The sequence below is a fragment of the Ambystoma mexicanum genome, chromosome 3q (assembly GCF_040938575.1).
Source record: "Ambystoma mexicanum isolate Mex_15411 chromosome 3q, UKY_AmexF1_1, whole genome shotgun sequence".
Taxonomy (NCBI): Eukaryota; Metazoa; Chordata; class Amphibia; order Caudata; family Ambystomatidae; genus Ambystoma; species Ambystoma mexicanum.
The window spans coordinates 1245308382-1245325700 of NC_090926.1; the positions used below are offsets into that span (position 1 = coordinate 1245308382).

Here is a 17319-nt window from a genome sequence, read left to right on the forward strand (position 1 = left end):
CCACGAGCGTATCCAGTCCTGGTTTTCGTCTTTGCACTGCGAGACTTGTAGTTTTGCTTTCCCCATAATAAATGTACAGAATGAACATAAAAAACGGGCCCGTTGGGGGCAACTTTATTGTTGTGCCCCTTTGCTGTTGTGTAGTCTCGTGCTCTAGAGGACTCCAGCAACAGCTCTTGTTTTTGTTCTTGGAGGAAGAAGGGGAGGGGAGGGGAGGGAAGGGGCTGGAGGAGGGCAGGACAGGGGGGCGTGGGGTGGAACCTGCTGAGGGCTGTTTGCAGTGAGTGTGAGAGCAGAGGGGAGGGAGTCGGAACTCTGGGACAGAAGGGGCAAGGCTGAGGGCACCCTCTCCGCGGGACCGAGGTAAGGGGGCAAGCCCCCCAATATCTCTTTCATTGCAGAGTCGTTTTTATGCTTGATTTTTTTCTCTTGAGGGTTTTTTTTTTAGCTCATCCACAGGGGAAAAAGGCTTTAACTAAACGAGCACTACAAGGCGGAGGTTCCTGGGTGCTCGAGGCGGTTACGGCGCCCCCATTGAAGCCGAGAAATGGGGGGGGGGTTGGGGGCTCCCTTCCTCTTCCAGGCGCTTGCACAAGGTGCTTGGGGTCATGCGAGGGCGAGGTAAGGCAGCGTTCTCCATTTTTCCTAGGAGACCCAGGTGGGGTTGGCGGGGGGAGTGTCCAAACTCCAAAGCCGCTTGGGTTGGGGGCTCCGTGTGGGGTCTTTGAAAACATTCAGAAACTCGGACTCGCCCCCTCCCAAAACCGGCGGAGCTGTGTGGTAGTCCCTGCTGCGTCATCAATATTGGTCATTATTGACCGTCTTTCCTACCTGCTGCCATGTTTCCGGCTTTTGGGGGGGGGGGTCTGCTGTCTGTGGCACTTTTTGGACTGTGTGAATGTGACTTGATCCTCCATTTAAAAGGGCCGCCGATTTCCTCGCCGCTGGCTGGTGGGGGCTGTCGGAGCCCCCCCATATCGGTGGGGTCCCCCTGTTTTTGGACGTCTGGCGACCAGAGTCTGCAGGGCACAGCACACGCGTGTGAGCGCGGCGCTTGTTCTTCTTGCTGATAGATTTTTATCCATCAGCGGTGATTTTTTGGATACCGAGGCTTGAGCCTCATTACTCCATCTTCTCGGGTTGAGTATGTAGTCGTGGGTTTGTATTCTTCTTGGTCTGTGTGGTCTTGTCACAGTAGGGCTGGTTTCACTGGGTCTTCGCAGTGATGGGAGACGCATGTTGAGCTGTTATTTGAGCGGGTTCTGGGCATAGCGCATGCGCTCTCATGGTGCATTCGGGAGATGATGATCCAGGGCCGGTTTTACTTTGTATTCTGCGACGTGTAGTCCCGCTTTTCTCCATTTCAAACTCAGACCTGCAGTTACCAAAATGCAAACTAAAAACCGGGACTGGAGTACCATTTCCCGGCCGGAATGGACAGTCTCTTTTCCTTTCTATTCTGACTCTCGTGACCCTGGGTGGGGCAATAAGTGCAGAAGTCGACTCCGTGTTGCAGAAACCCGACTTGTTAGGCGTGCACCTATCTAAATGACTTGGTGCAGAGGCTTCCATTCCAGGTATCACGCGCTGCTTGGGTTCTGGGGGTTGGGGCCAGGCAGCTCTAGTCCTGGGCAGCACAGAGGCCAAGGGTCGCGAGGGCCAGGCAGCTCTAGTACTGGGCAGCACAGAGGCCAACGGTCGCGGGGGACAGGCAGCTCTAGTCCTGGGCAGCACAGAGACCAAGGGTCGCGGGGGCCAGGCAGCTCTAGTACTGGGCAGCACAGAGACCAAGGGTCGCGGGGGACAGGCAGCTCTAGTACTGGGGAGCACAGAGACCACGGGGGACAGGCAGCTCTAGTCCTGGGCAGCACAGAGACCAAGGGTCACGGGGGACAGGCAGCTCTAGTACTGGGCAGCACAGAGACCAAGGGTCGCGGGGGCCAGGCAGCGCTAGTACTGGCCAGCACAGAGACCAAGGGTCACGGGGGACAGGCAGCTCTAGTACTGGGAAGCACAGAGACCACGGGGGACAGGCAGCTCTAGTCCTGGGCAGCACAGAGACCAAGGGTCGCGGGGGACAGGCAGCTCTAGTCCTGGGCAGCACAGAGACCAAGGGTCGCGGGGGACAGGCAGCTCTAGTACTGGGGAGCACAGAGACCACGGGGGACAGGCAGCTCTAGTCCTGGGCAGCACAGAGACCAAGGGTCGCGGGGGACAGGCAGCTCTAGTCCTGGGCAGCACAGAGACCAAGGGTCGCGGGGGACAGGCAGCTCTAGTACTGGGGAGCACAGAGACCACGGGGACAGGCAGCTCTAGTCCTGGGCAGCACAGAGACCAAGGGTCGCGGGGGACAGGCAGCTCTAGTACTGGGGAGCACAGAGACCACGGGGGACATGCAGCTCTAGTCCTGGGCAGCACAGAGACCAAGGGTCGCGGGGGACAGGCAGCTCTAGTCCTGGGCAGCACAGAGACCAAGGGTCGCGGGGGACAGGCAGCTCTAGTACTGGGGAGCACAGAGACCACGGGGGACAGGCAGCTCTAGTCCTGGGCAGCACAGAGACCAAGGGTCGCGGGGGCCAGGCAGCTATAGTACTGGGGAGCACAGAGACCACGGGGGACAGGCAGCTCTAGTACTGGGCAGCACAGAGACCAAGGGTCGCGGGGGACAGGCAGCTCTAGTCCCGGGGAGCACAGAGACCAAGGGTCGCGGGGGACAGGCAGCTCTAGTCCCGGGGAGCACAGAGACCAAGGGTCGCAGGGGACAGGCAGCTCTATTCCCGGGCAGCACAGAGACCACGGGGGACAGGCAGCTCTAGAGACCAAGGGTCGCGGGGGACAGGCAGCTCTAGTCCCGGGCAGCACAGAGACCAAGGGTCGCGGGGGACAGGCAGCTCTAGTCCCGGGGAGCACAGGGCAGCACAGAGACCAAGGGTCGCGGGGGACAGGCAGCTCTAGTCCCGGGGAGCACAGGGCAGCACAGAGACCAAGGGTCGCGGGGGACAGGCAGCTCTAGTCCCGGGCAGCACAGAGACCAAGGGTCGCGGGGGACAGGCAGCTCTAGTCCCGGGGAGCACAGAGACCAAGGGTCGCGGGGGACAGCACAGAGACCAGGGGTGAGGGGAGGCGGGGGTGGGACTCCGGGCCTGGGCAGCATGGAGGCCATGGTGATTAATGTTCTGGAGCACAGAGACCCTGTGTACAGGGGGTCTCGCGGCTCGCCCAAGGACCGCGCTCGCTGGCCAGGCGGGGTGGGGGAGGCTGGCTGGCTGGCTGGCTTCTTTTTGCTGGTAGATGGGATCCATCAGCGGGGATTGTTGGATACCCCGGCGTGACTCCCATTACTCCATAGTCCCGGGGCGTGGGCTGGCGCTCTCCATGCTCTGTATGGACCTGCTACAGTGGGCTGCTTTGCTTTCACGGGGTCTTCGCCCTGATGGGGCCCATTCAGGAAAGTAACCTCGGCTTTCCCTGGGCAGAGCCATCGCTACCCAGGAACATTAAAAGCAGCGCTTTGACCCCCTCCCCCCATGTGAAGAATGGGGCGGGACCCTATTCTAGGGCAGGCGCAACTACTATTCAGTGTTAATGGTTGGTAATTAGCACTGCATTTGCATTTCAAACCCCCATCCCCCCTGTGCTTCCTGCACACTTAATGAAATGGCCCCTTACTGTAAAGTAAATTTAATCACAAAGTTAACACTCTTTTTAAACTTTGGAAAGCCCACTGGGCCCTGCTATTTGCCATTTCAAAATAAATTGTGATGCGGCTTTAAATCAAAACCATACGATACAATTGAAACACATATAATTAAAAAAAAAGTAGCAAACTATACATTAAAAGTTTGCGTTTTAAAATCCCCCACTTTTTCTTTCACTTGTGTGGCCATTTCTTCCGCATCATGCGTTGCAGTAACTTGCAAACCTCTATTCCTCACACTACATCTCCCAGCGAGTACCTTAAGGGTGTATTCCTCACGCTACATCTCCCAGCGAGTGCCTGTGTACCTCAAGGGTGTATTCCTCACACTACATCTCCCAGCGTGTGCCTGTGTACCTCAAGGGTGTATTCCTCACACTACATCTCCCAGCGAGTGCCTGTGTACCTCAAGGGTGTATTCCTCACACTACATCTCCCAGCGAGTGCCTGTGTACCTCAAGGGTGTATTCCTCACACTACATCTCCCAGCGAGTGCCTGTGTACCTCAAGGGTGTATTCCTCACACTACATCTCCCAGCGAGTGCCTGTGTACCTCAAGGGTGTATTCCTCACACTACATCTCCCAGCGAGTGCCTGTGTACCTCAAGGGTGTATTCCTCACACTACATCTCCCAGCGAGTGCCTGTGTACCTCAAGGGTGTATTCCTCACACTACATCTCCCAGCGAGTGCCTGTGTACCTCAAGGGTGTATTCCTCACACTACATCTCCCAGCGTGTGCCTGTGTACCTCAAGGGTGTATTCCTCACACTACATCTCTGCTCCTTATCCGGTGTAAACATTATTGCTGTTCGGTTCCCTTCATATTGGATTCTGGTACTTGTATATCTTCATGATGTTAATACAAGTGCTGTTCAAGAATACAAAATGTGTGCTATGACTGCACACTGAATGCAGCTTGCCTGCTGTCTCTGCGGCTTCTCTCTGGGGTGTCTGGGGAAAGAGGGCAGGGATTGGTAGCATTACTAACTTTTCTCTGGGGAAAGAGGGCAGGGATTGGTAGCATTACTAGCTTTTCTCTGGGGAAAGAGGGCAGGGATTGACAGCATTACTAGCTTCTCTCTGGGGAAAGAGGGCAGGGATTGACAGCATTACTAGCTTCTCTCTGGGAAAAGAGGGCAGGGATTGACAGCATTACTAGCTTCTCTCTGGGAAAAGAGGGCAGGGATTGACAGCATTACTAGCTTCTCTCTGGGAAAAGAGGGCAGGGATTGACAGCATTACTAGCTTCTCTCTGGGGAAAAGAGGGCAGGGATTGACAGCATTACTAGCTTCTGGGCTGCTTCTCTCTGGGGGTGTCTGGGGACAGATTGGCAGCATTACTAACTTCTCTCTGGGGTGTCTGGGGAAAGAGGACCGGGATTGGTAGCATTACTAGCTTCTCTGCTGCTTTTCTCTGGGGAAAGAGAGCAGGGATTTGACAGCATTACTAGCTTCTCTCTGGGAAAAGAGGGCAGGGATTGACAGCATTACTAGCTTCTCTCTGGGAAAAGAGGGCAGGGATTGACAGCATTACTAGCTTCTCTCTGGGAAAAGAGGGCAGGGATTGACAGCATTACTAGCTTCTCTCTGGGAAAAGAGGGCAGAGATTGGTAGCATTACTAGCTTCTCTCTGGGGAAAGAGGGCAGGGATTGACAGCATTACTAGCTTCTCTCTGGGAAAAGAGGGCAGGGATTGACAGCATTACTAGCTTCTCGGCTGCTTCTCTCTGGGGGTGTCTGGGGACAGATTGGCAGCATTACTAACTTCTCTCTGGGGTGTCTGGGGAAAGAGGACCGGGATTGGTAGCATTACTAGCTTCTCTCTGGGAGAAGAGGGCAGGGATTGACAGCATTACTAGCTTCTCTCTGGGAAAAGAGGGCAGGGATTGGCAGCATTACTAGCTTCTCTGCTGCTTTTCTCTGGGGGTGTCTGGAGAAAGAGGGCAGGGATTGGTAGCATTACTAGCTTCTCTGGGGGGGTCTGGGGACAGGGATTGGTAGCATTACTACTCTCTGTGGGTGTCTGGGGACAGGGATTGGTAGCATTACTAGCTTCTCTCTGGGGGGGTTCTGGGGAAAGAGGGCAGTGATTGGTAGCATTACTAGCTTCTCTCTGGGGGTGTCTGGGGACAGGGATTGGCAGCATTACTAACTTCTGTCTGGGAAAAGAGGGCAGGGATTGACAGCATTACTAGCTTCTCTCTGGGAAAAGAGGGCAGGGATTGACAGCATTACTAGCTTCTCTCTGGGAAAAGAGGGCAGGGATTGACAGCATTACTAGCTTCTCTCTGGGAAAAGAGGGCAGGGATTGACAGCATTACTAGCTTCTCGGCTGCTTTTCTCTGGGGAAAGAGAGCAGGGATTGACAGCATTACTAGCTTCTCTCTGGGAAAAGAGGGCAGGGATTGACAGCATTACTAGCTTCTCAGCTGCTTCTCTCTGGGGGTGTCTGGGGACAGATTGGCAGCATTACTAACTTCTCTCTGGGGTGTCTGGGGAAAGAGGACCGGGATTGGTAGCATTACTAGCTTCTCTGCTGCTTTTCTCTGGGGAAAGAGAGCAGGGATTGACAGCATTACTAGCTTCTCTCTGGGAGAAGAGGGCAGGGATTGACAGCATTACTAGCTTCTCTCTGGGAAAAGAGGGCAGGGATTGGCAGCATTACTAGCTTCTCTGCTGCTTTTCTCTGGGGGTGTCAGGGGACAGATTGGCAGCATTACTAACTTCTCTCTGGGGTGTCTGGGGAAAGAGGACCGGGATTGGTAGCATTACTAGCTTCTCTGCTGCTTTTCTCTGGGGAAAGAGCAGGGATTGACAGCATTACTAGCTTCTCTCTGGGAGAAGAGGGCAGGGATTGACAGCATTACTAGCTTCTCTCTGGGAAAAGAGGGCAGGGATTGGTAGCATTACTAGCTTCTCTCTGGGGGTGTCTGGGGACAGGGATTGGCAGCATTACTAACTTCTCTCTGGGGAAAGGGGACAGGGATTGGTAGCATTACTAGCTTCTCTCTGGGGGTGTCTGGGGACAGGGATTTGGTAGCATTACTAGCTTCTCTCTGGGGGGGGGGTTCTGGGGAAAGAGGGCAGTGATTGGTAGCATTACTAGCTTCTCTCTGGGGGTGTCTGGGGGGGATTGGCAGCATTACTAACTTCTGTCTGGGAAAAGAGGGCAGGGATTGACAGCATTACTAGCTTCTCTCTGGGAAAAGAGGGCAGGGATTGACAGCATTACTAGCTTCTCTCTGGGAAAAGAGGGCAGGGATTGGCAGCATTACTAGCTTCTCTCTGGGGGTGTCTGGGGACAGGGATTGGCAGCATTACTAACTTCTGTCTGGGAAAAGAGGGCAGGGATTGACAGCATTACTAGCTTCTCTCTGGGAAAAGAGGGCAGGGATTGACAGCATTACTAGCTTCTCTCTGGGAAAAGAGGGCAGGGATTGGCAGCATTACTAGCTTCTCTCTGGGGGTGTCTGGGGACAGGGATTGGCAGCATTACTAACTTCTGTCTGGGAAAAGAGGGCAGGGATTGACAGCATTACTAGCTTCTCTCTGGGAAAAGAGGGCAGGGATTGACAGCATTACTAGCTTCTCTCTGGGAAAAGAGGGCAGGGATTGACAGCATTACTAGCTTCTCTCTGGGAAAAGAGGGCAGGGATTGGCAGCATTACTAGCTTCTCTCTGGGGGTGTCTGGGGACAGGGATTGGCAGCATTACTAACTTCTGTCTGGGAAAAGAGGGCAGGGATTGACAGCATTACTAGTTTCTCTCTGGGAAAAGAGGGCAGGGATTGGCAGCATTACTAGCTTCTCTCTGGGGGTATCTGGGGACAGGGATTGGCAGCATTACTAACTTCTGTCTGGGAAAAGAGGGCAGGGATTGACAGCATTACTAGCTGCTCTCTGGGAAAAGAGGGCAGGGATTGACAGCATTACTAGCTTCTCTCTGGGAAAAGAGGGCAGGGATTGACAGCATTACTAGCTTCTCTCTGGGAAAAGAGGGCAGCGATTGGCAACATTACTAGCTTCTCTCTGGGGGTGTCTGGGGACAGGGATTGGCAGCATTACTAACTTCTGTCTGGGAAAAGAGGGCAGGGATTGACAGCATTACTAGCTTCTCTCTGGGAAAAGAGGGCAGGGATTGACAGCATTACTAGCTTCTCTCTGGGAAAAGAGGGCAGGGATTGGCAGCATTACTAGCTTCTCTCTGGGGGTGTCTGGGGACAGGGATTGGCAGCATTACTAACTTCTGTCTGGGAAAAGAGGGCAGGGATTGACAGCATTACTAGCTTCTCTCTGGGAAAAGAGGGCAGGGATTGGCAGCATTACTAGCTTCTCTCTGGGGGTGTCTGGGGACAGGGATTGGCAGCATTACTAACTTCTGTCTGGGGGTGTCTGGGGACAGGGATTGGCAGCATTACTAACTTCTGTCTGGGGGTGTCTGGGGAAAGGGGACAGGGATTGGTAGCATTACTAGCTTCTCTGCTGCTTTTCTCTGGGGTGTCTGGAGAAAGAAGGCAGGGATTGGTAGCATTACTAGCTTCTCTCTGGGGGTGTCTGGGGACAGGGATTGGCAGCATTACTAACTTCTGTCTGGGGTGTCTGGGGACAGGGATTGGCAGCATTACTAACTTCTGTCTGGGGGTGTCTGGGGAAAGGGGACAGGGATTGGTAGCATTACTAGCTTCTCTGCTGCTTCTCTCTGGGGGGGAAAGGGCAGGGATTGGTACCATTTGTATTTTTATGCTCCAGAAAGACCTAAAACGTGTCTTTTTAAAAGGGGTTCATCCCATAGCCGAAATATCGCATACCCATGGGTCCCCAGAAATCTCTTGTGAAATGAAGGCAGGCATGCTAACATTATCCATTCCTGATATTAACTTTGAATTCTGGGACTTGTAGGCATGTGTTTACAATGGGGGGGGGGGGGGGGTTGGGACCAGGGCCGGACTAGTGTCGCCGGAATGGAATGGATTGCCATGCAGGCTAGATGTCTGTGCACCATGTCAGCAGATCCAGCAACCAATTAAGACTGGGTCTGCCTCCGTGGTCTCCCTAACCTGCACACCCCGCATGAAACCCTCTGTACCCCCTCTTCGTGCCCATCCAAGTGTATTCTTGAAGTTGTATCAAAATGATTGGACCCTCTTACTATAGCCCCGTAATGTATGGCATTTGGGGTTTTGTAGCAGAAACACAGCTATGGGGCAACACGCTGGGGGTAGCATGAGTTGCACCAGCCTTGGGGGTGGGTGGTTGAGCTATGGGGCAACAGGCTGGGGGTAGCATGAGTTGCACCAGCCATGGGGGTGGGTGAACGAGCTCTGGGGCGACAGGCTGGGGGTAGCATGAGTTGCACCAGCCATGGGGGTGGGTGAGCGAGCTCTGGGGCGACAGGCTGGGGGTAGCATGAGTTGCACCAGCCATGGGGGTGGGTGAGCGAGCTCTGGGGCGACAAGCTGGGGGTAGCATGAGTTGCACCAGCCATGGGGGTGGGTGAGCGAGCTCTGGGGCGACAGGCTGGGGGTAGCATGAGTTTCACCAGCCTTGGGAGTGGGTGGTTGAGCTCTGGGGCGACAGGCTGGGGGTAGCATGAGTTGCACCAGCCTTGGGGGTGGGTGGTTGAGCTATGGGGCGACAGGCTGGGGGTAGCATGAGTTGCACCAGCCATGGGGGTGGGTGGTTGAGCTATGGGGCGACAGGCTGGGGGTAGCATGAGTTGCACCAGCCATGGGGGTGGGTGAGCGAGCTCTGGGGCGACAGGCTGGGGGTAGCATGAGTTGCACCAGCCAAGGGGGTGGGTGAGCGAGCTCTGGGGCGACAGGCTGGGGGTAGCATGAGTTGCACCAGCCATGGGGGTAGGGGTAGCATGAGTTGCACCAGCCATGGGAGTGGGTGGTTGAGCTCTGGGGCGACAGGCTGGGGGTAGCATGAGTTGCACCAGCCATGGGGGTGGGTGAGCGAGCTCTGGGGCGACAGGCTGGGGGTAGCATGAGTTGCACCAGCCATGGGAGTGGGTGGTTGAGCTCTGGGGCGACAGGCTGGGGGTAGCATGAGTTGCACCAGCCTTGGGGGTGTGTGGTTGAGCTATTGGGCAACAGGCTGGGGGTAGCATGAGTTGTACCAGCCATGGGGGTGGGTGAGCGAGCTCTGGGGCGACAGGCTGGGGGTAGCATGAGTTGTGTGAAGGAAGCTTGCGCTGCTGCTGCTGCTAGAGCGCCTGAGTGGAGAAAGCTTGCGCTGCTAGAGCGCCTGAGTGGTGGAAACTTGCGCTGCTAGAGCGCCTGAGTGGTGGAAGCTTGCGCTGCTGCTGCTAGAGCGCCTGAGTGATGGAAGCTTGCGCTGCTGCTGCTAGAGCTCGTGTGTGGAGAAAGCTTGCGCTGCTGCTGCTAGAGCGCCTGTGTGGCGAAAGCTTGCGCTGCTGCTGCTAGAGCGCCTGTGTGGCGAAAGCTTGCGCTGCTGCTGCTAGAGCGCCTGTGTGGAGAAAGCTTGCGCTGCTGCTGCTAGAGCGCCTGAGTGATGGAAGCTTGCGCTGCTGCTGCTAGAGCTCGTGTGTGGAGAAAGCTTGCGCTGCTGCTGCTAGAGCGCCTGTGTGATGGAAGCTTGCAATGCTGCGACCTGGTCCTGCCCTGTTTTGTATGGGGGGGTTCTGTTGTTGGAAGCTGGTAAGAGGGAATGAAGGGTTTTTGCGAACTGTGCTCTATCATAGTTATTGAGAAACGGGCACATGCCAATGAGTGCTTATCTGAGCAATGTAGTACCCAAGCAGATGAGGCTAAGCCTGGACATATGAAGGGTTTCTGGTATATGGCGACTGGGCCTAATTAACAGTGGTCTGCATCCCCTGGCCCTCCAGATGTCTTGGACTACAAATACCATCAACCTTAGCCAGTATAGCCAATGGTGAAGGATCATGGGAGTCCTAGTCCACAACATATGGAGAGCCGCTGGTTATTATCTCTGGCATATATGGTGGTACGTTGAGTGTGACACTTTAAAATAAATGTATGTAATACACTCAATAGGCTAATGTTAATAGATACTGCCAAAAGTCACATGATCAACCTTTTAAGCTATTCTCTGAACCCCATCCCCTTTGAAAAAATGGTATGGTATTAGTTGGCTTCTGCTCCTGGTCAGGCTGCTCCAGCAATGGGGATGGGGCACAGTGACCCAGGTTACACTGGTGAGGCTACTCCAGTAATGGGGGTGGGGCACAGTGACCCAGGTTACACTGGCCAGGCTACTCCAGTAATGGGGGTAGGGCACAGTGACCCAGGTTACACTAGTCAGGCTACTCCAGTAATGGGGGTAGGCCACAGTGACCCAGGTTACACTGGTGAGGCTACTCCAGAAATGGGGGTAGGGCACAGTGACCCAGGTTACACTGGTGAGGCTACTCCAGCAACGGGGTGGGGCACAGTAACCCAGGTTACACTGGTCAGGCTACTCCAGTAATGGGGGTGGGGCACAGTGACCCAGGTTACACTGGTGAGGCTGCTCCAGCAATGGGGGTGGGGCACAGTGACCCAGGTTACACTGGTGAGGCTACTCCAGTAATGGGGGTGGGGCACAGTGACCCAGGTTACACTGGCCAGGCTACTCCAGTAATGGGGGTAGGGCACAGTGACCCAGGTTACACTAGTCAGGCTACTCCAGTAATGGGGGTAGGCCACAGTGACCCAGGTTTCACTGGTGAGGCTACTCCAGCAATGGGGGTAGGGCACAGTGACCCAGGTTACACTGGTGAGGCTACTCCAGCAACGGGGTGGGGCACAGTAACCCAGGTTACACTGGTCAGGCTACTCCAGTAATGGGGGTGGGGCACAGTGACCCAGGTTACACTGGTGAGGCTGCTCCAGCAATGGGGGTGGGGCACAGTGACCCAGGTTACACTGGTGAGGCTACTCCAGCAACGGGGTGGGGCACAGTGACCCAGGTTACACTGGTCAGGCTACTCCAGCAATGGGGGTGGGGCTCAGTGACCCATGTTACACTGGTGAGGCTACTCCAGCAATGGGGGTGGGGCTCAGTGAGCCAGGTTACACTGGTCTGGCTGCTCCAGCAATGGGGGTGGGGCTCAGTGACCCAGGTTACACTGGTCAGGCTACTCCAGTAATGGGGGTGGGGCTCAGTGACCCAGGTTACACTGGTCAGGCTGCTCCAGGAGGTACAGGCCGCTCCAGTGTAGCGCCTCGGGATGAGGGTCACGTACGGTCCTGGAGGACTCGGACCCCACCCCCATGGCACAGGTGCCCAGCTGGGGACCCCAGTTCGCAGGGAGCGGGCTACTCCTGGGGAGCACAGACCCTGAGGTAGCAGGAGCTGCGATGCTCCTGTTCTGGAGGAGCACAGGCGCCCTCCCCTCCCCGCTGGTCCCAGGAGCCCGGCTCCCAGGGTCCTGGGGGGGCACCTAGCCCGGAAGGTTCAGGGTCTCCCCCTGGCCCCATGAGCCCGGCTCCCAGGGTCCTGGGGGGGCACCTAGCCCGGAAGGGGCAAGGTCTCCCCCTGGCCCCATGAGCCCGGCTCCCAGGGTCCTGGGGGGCACCTAGCCTGGAAGGGGCAGGTCTCCCCCTGGCCCCCGGAGCCCTGCTCGCAGGGTCCTGGGGGACACCTAGCCCATGTCCTGGGTCGGAAGTGGCAGGGTCTCTCCCTGGCCCCAGGAGCCCTGCTCCCATGGTCCTGGGGGACACCTAGCCCATGTCCTGGGTCGGAAGTGGCAGGGTCTCTCCCTGGCCCCAGGAGCCCTGCTCCCATGGTCCTGGGGGGGCATCTAGTCCTGGGTCGGAAGGGGCAGGGTCTCCACCTGGTCCCAGGAGCCCTGCTCCCATGGTCCTGGGGGACACCTAGCCCTGGGTCGAGGGGCAGGGTCTCCCCCTGATCCTAGGAGCCCTGCTCCCAGGGTCCTTGGGGGCACCTAGCCCTGGGTCGGAAGGGGCAGGGTCTCCCCCTGATCGTAGGAGCCCTGCTCCCATGGTCCTGGGGGGGGGGCGGGGGGGGGGCACCTAGCTTTGGGTCGAAAGGGGCAGGGTCTCCCCCTGATCCTAGGAGCCCTGCTCCCAGGGTCCTTGGGGGCACCTAGCCCTGGGTCGGAAGGGGCAGGGTCTCCCCCCTGGCCCCTGGAGCCCTGCTCGCAGGTTCCTGGGGGACACCTAGCCCGGAAGAGGCAGGGTCTCCCCCTGGTCCCAGGAGCCCTGCTCACAGGGTCCTGGGGGGCACCTAGCCCTGGGCCGGAAGGGGCAGGGTCTCCCCCTGGCCCCAGGAGCCCTGCTCACAGGGTCCTGGGGGGCACCTAGCCCTGGGTCGGAAGGGGCAGGGTCTCCCACTGGTCCCAGGAGCCCTGCTCCCATGGTCCTGGGGGACACCTAGCCCTGGATCGGAAGGGGCAGGGTCTCCCCCTGGTCCCAGGAGCCCTGCTCCCATGGTCCTGGGGGACACCTAGCCCTGGGTCGGAGGGGCAGGGTCTCCCCCTGGTCACAGGAGCCCTGCTCCCATGGTCCTGGGGGACACCTAGCCCTGGGTCGGAAGGGGCAGGGTCTCCCCCTTGTCCCACGAGCCCTACTCCCATGGTCCTGGGGGGGGGGGGCACCTAGCCTTGGGTCGAAAAGGGCAGGGTCTCCCCCTGGTCCCATGGTTCTGGGGGGGGGGCACCTAGCCCTGGGTCGGAAGGGGCAGGGCCTCCCGCTGATCCCAGGAGCCCTGTTCCCAGGGTCCTTGGGGGCACCTAGCCCTGGGTCGGAAGGGGCAGGGTCTCCCCCTGATCCTAGGAGCCCTGCTCCCATGGTCCTGGGGGGGGGCACCTAGCCTTGGGTCGAAAGGGGCAGGGTCTCCCCCTGGTCCCAGGAGCCCTGCTCCAAGGGTCCTTGGGGGGGGGGCACCTAGCCCTGGGTCGGAAGGGGCAGGGTCTCCCCCTGGTCCCAGGAGCCCTGCTCCAAGGGTCCTTGGGGGGGGGGGGGGCACCTAGCCCTGGGTCGGAAGGGGCAGGGTACTGAAGTCCTGGACAGGTTGGATGGGGTCTTGTCCCCTCTGCAAGCTTCACCTGACCGGCTGCCCTTTGCTCGCTAAGCAGCACGTGCCCTGTCCCGGCTGTGACTCGCTGTCGCTGTCTCCTTATTGTGCCCAGCCTGCAGGCACATGACTGGGATTATCAGGGCCGTGGGAGTGAGTCACTATTGGGAAATAATGACCGAACCGTGGAAAAGGCTGAGCCACGAGTGCGTGTTTTTGTTAATCGCAGCTTCTAGCGTTGCCCTGGGTTTATGCGCTGCCAGAGATGGCATCTTCAGGGCGCTAGGCCAGGGCAGGCTGGTGTAAACACTATTCTAGTGCAATGCCACCCGTGAGTAGCTTGCCTTTTACAGTCTTTTGTAGTCACAGAGCGCTGTTCATGGGAGACACAGGGTGCAAACCTTCAAGTTTCAAGCTACTAGCCAGCCATGAACAGTCACTCGCCACCTCGGTTCTAAACACACCTGTAATTACTCGCCAAGAGTCGAATATCACTAGCCAATGGTGGGTGCACATTTTGCACCATGGGGGAGACGGCCAGGGGTGACGGACAGCGTGCAGAGGTTGCTGGCATGGGTAGGGGTGCCCTGGGGTGGGAGAAGTAGGGTTGACTGGAGCGGTCACCAGGGCAAGGCTAGGGTCTTCAGTGCCTTCCAGAAGCTCCGCTTCTCTTTCTATTCTCCACGCGTGCAGATGACGCAGCGCTCCTCGTCTCCCTGGGCGAGGGGCCCCGATTAAGCCATATCTCCAGATCACTGGTGTGTGAGGGATGCTATCCAGACCATGGTGTATGATGGCTCTATCAGACTTGATGGATGATAACCAGATCCTGCTGTATGAGGGCCGTATCAGACTGGATGGATAACCAGATCATGCTGTATGAGGGCCACCATATCAGACTGGATGGATGCTACCCAGACCATGCTGTATCAGACTGGATGGATGCTACCCAGACAATGCTGTATCAGACTGGATGGATGCTACCCAGACAATGCTGTATCAGACTGGATGGATGCTACCCAGACCATGCTGTATCAGACTGGATGGATGCTACCCAGACCATGCTGTATCAGACTGGATGGATGCTACCCAGACAATGCTGTATCAGACTGGATGGATGCTACCCAGACCATGCTGTATCAGACTGGATGGATGCTACCCAGACCATGCTCTATGAGGGCCGCCGTATCAGGCTGGATGCTACCCAGACCATGATGTATGAAGGCTCTATCAGACTTGATGGATGATAACCAGATCCTGCTGTATGAGGGCTGTATCAGACTGGATGGATAACCAGATCCTGCTGTATGAGAGCCACCATATCAGACAGGATGGATGCTACCCAGACCATGCTGTATCAGACTGGATGGATGCTACCCAGACCATGCTGTATCAGACTGGATGGATGCTACCCAGACCATGCTCTATGAGGGCCGCCGTATCAGGCTGGATGCTACCCAGACCATGATGTATGAAGGCTCTATCAGACTTGATGGATGATAACCAGATCCTGCTGTATGAGGGCTGTATCAGACTGGATGGATAACCAGATCATGCTGTATGAGGGCCACCATATCAGACTGGATGGATGATAACCAGATCCTGCTGTATGAGGGCTGTATCAGACTGGATGGATAACCAGATCATGCTGTATGAGGGCCACCATATCAGACTGGATGGATGCTACCCAGACCATGCTGTATCAGACTGGATGGATGCTACCCAGACAATGCTGTATCAGACTGGATGGATGCTACCCAGACAATGCTGTATCAGACTGGATGGATGCTACCCAGACCATGCTGTATGAGGGCCGTATCAGATTGGATGGATAACCAGATCCTGCTGTATGAGAGCCACCATATCAGACAGGATGGATGCTACCCAGACCATGTTGTATGAGGGCCGTAACAGACTGGATGGAGGCTAACCACCTTTAAAGTTGCTGCGGGCAAATGGAGGGGGGGGATTGCGTGTGCTGTGGGATGCTTTTGTCCCTCTCAATTGTCTCCATCGTTTGGGGCCTGGTCTCAACCAAGAACCTGGGCTTGGTGGTGGCCCAGGAACTCCCCATGTTATCACAGGGGGCTGCATCTCTGGGTTTCCACGCGTGTTCCTGGCAGTGCCAGTCCTCGCATTCATGTTCACCTGGATTGTGGCAATTACCCTTAGTGCACCGACCCTGGCATTAAACAATGCATGTTCATTCAATGTTGCTGCCCATGTGACACTTGGCTTTTGACCCTGCTTTCCCCTTGTCTCGTGAACTGTCTAGCACCGTTTCTTTTGGCATAGAAGCACTCCTGAAGTGCACCACACGAAAGCACATGTCCGGTTGGGCCATCAGGGGGCTAAGCGGAACGAAAGGTTGGGTGTGCGGTTAAAGTTACCTTGTGGTGGAAATGTCACCTTTCATGGTAAATGGACATGTGCTGCGGTTTCTCCTGGTGGGTTTTCTAGTTGGTAAGAGCAAGGGTCTGCAGCCTACCGCTCTGTGAGCCCTTACTCCATTCACATGGACAGATCACTATCTAATAACCTTCTCAGCCACACTAGATCTTCTTGGTCCTAAGACCAACAATATGGCACCCCCCCCCTCCTGACCAGAAGTAAGAAGGATATAACTATTGAAAAATGTATCACCATTCTCCTTCCTGCTATCTCTGGCTCAAAAAGTAACAACCCTGACACCTTGGTAAATACCTTCAATGATGCGATGACCAACGCACTCAATGCAATTGCTCCTGTCAACCTGCGCAAAGCTAAACAGGAAACGCACTTTAATGCCTGGTTCACCCCCCATCTCAAATCTCTAAGATTACAAAAAAGAAAAATCCAATCTATTTGCCGCCACTCCCCCAATGAAAACAATAAAAATACTTAACTGAATTTGCCAAACTCTACAAAAAAGAAATAACCTTAACCAAGAAGAACTTCTTCAATGACAGGATTGCAAAAGCTAACTCTAATACTAAAGAGCTTTTCTCCATCCTGTGTGAACTGGAATCCGCTATTCAACCGATAGACAATGCCCCTAAAAATAAAGTATGGTGCACCAACATACAAAATGCCCTATCTAATAAAATCTCCTCTCCAATGTAAAATTGCACCCAAAAAAGCCACATTATCAACGTCCGATCAACAAATCTCTCATCCTCCGGAGACTAGAACAACCACACCCTTCAGATTCAAGGCTATATCCATAAACGACAGATAAAATAATACTCTCCCTCAAACCTTCAAATTGTAAGGGCGACACTTGCGCAGCGCAAATAATAAAGGATGCAGCTAGGGACCTATCTCTAAGCTCATAAATTCCTCCTGCCAACCTCAAAGAATCCTGGGTCCTCCCATTACTTAAAAAACAAACCCTGGACCCCACCATCCCTACTAACTATAGACCGACCGTGCCTTTTTAACTTAAAATCCTAGATAAAGCTGCCTACATACAATTTCAGGACTAAAGATAACCACTTACTTGGCTCACGGCAATCTGGCTTCCGCCCCCTCCATGGCACAGAAACAGCCCTGCTAGTCCTTAAGACCCAAATTGAGGATCTAAAGGATAATGGTAAAACAGCTCTGCTTCTCTTACTAGACCCGTCGGTAGCCTTTG

The 17319-nt window shown here is 55.6% G+C and overlaps 1 protein-coding gene across 1 annotated transcript in view; it reads left to right on the plus strand.

Moving 5' to 3' along the window:
- Positions 1-215: 215 nt before the first annotated feature.
- ACP5 (acid phosphatase 5, tartrate resistant) overlaps positions 216-17319 on the plus strand; it is an 87441-nt gene continuing 70337 nt past the window's right edge. Inside the window, exon 1 of the mRNA XM_069604206.1 lies at positions 216-363. The gene's annotated coding sequence lies outside the window, so the exon portion shown is untranslated. The remainder of the gene's footprint in view (positions 364-17319) is intronic.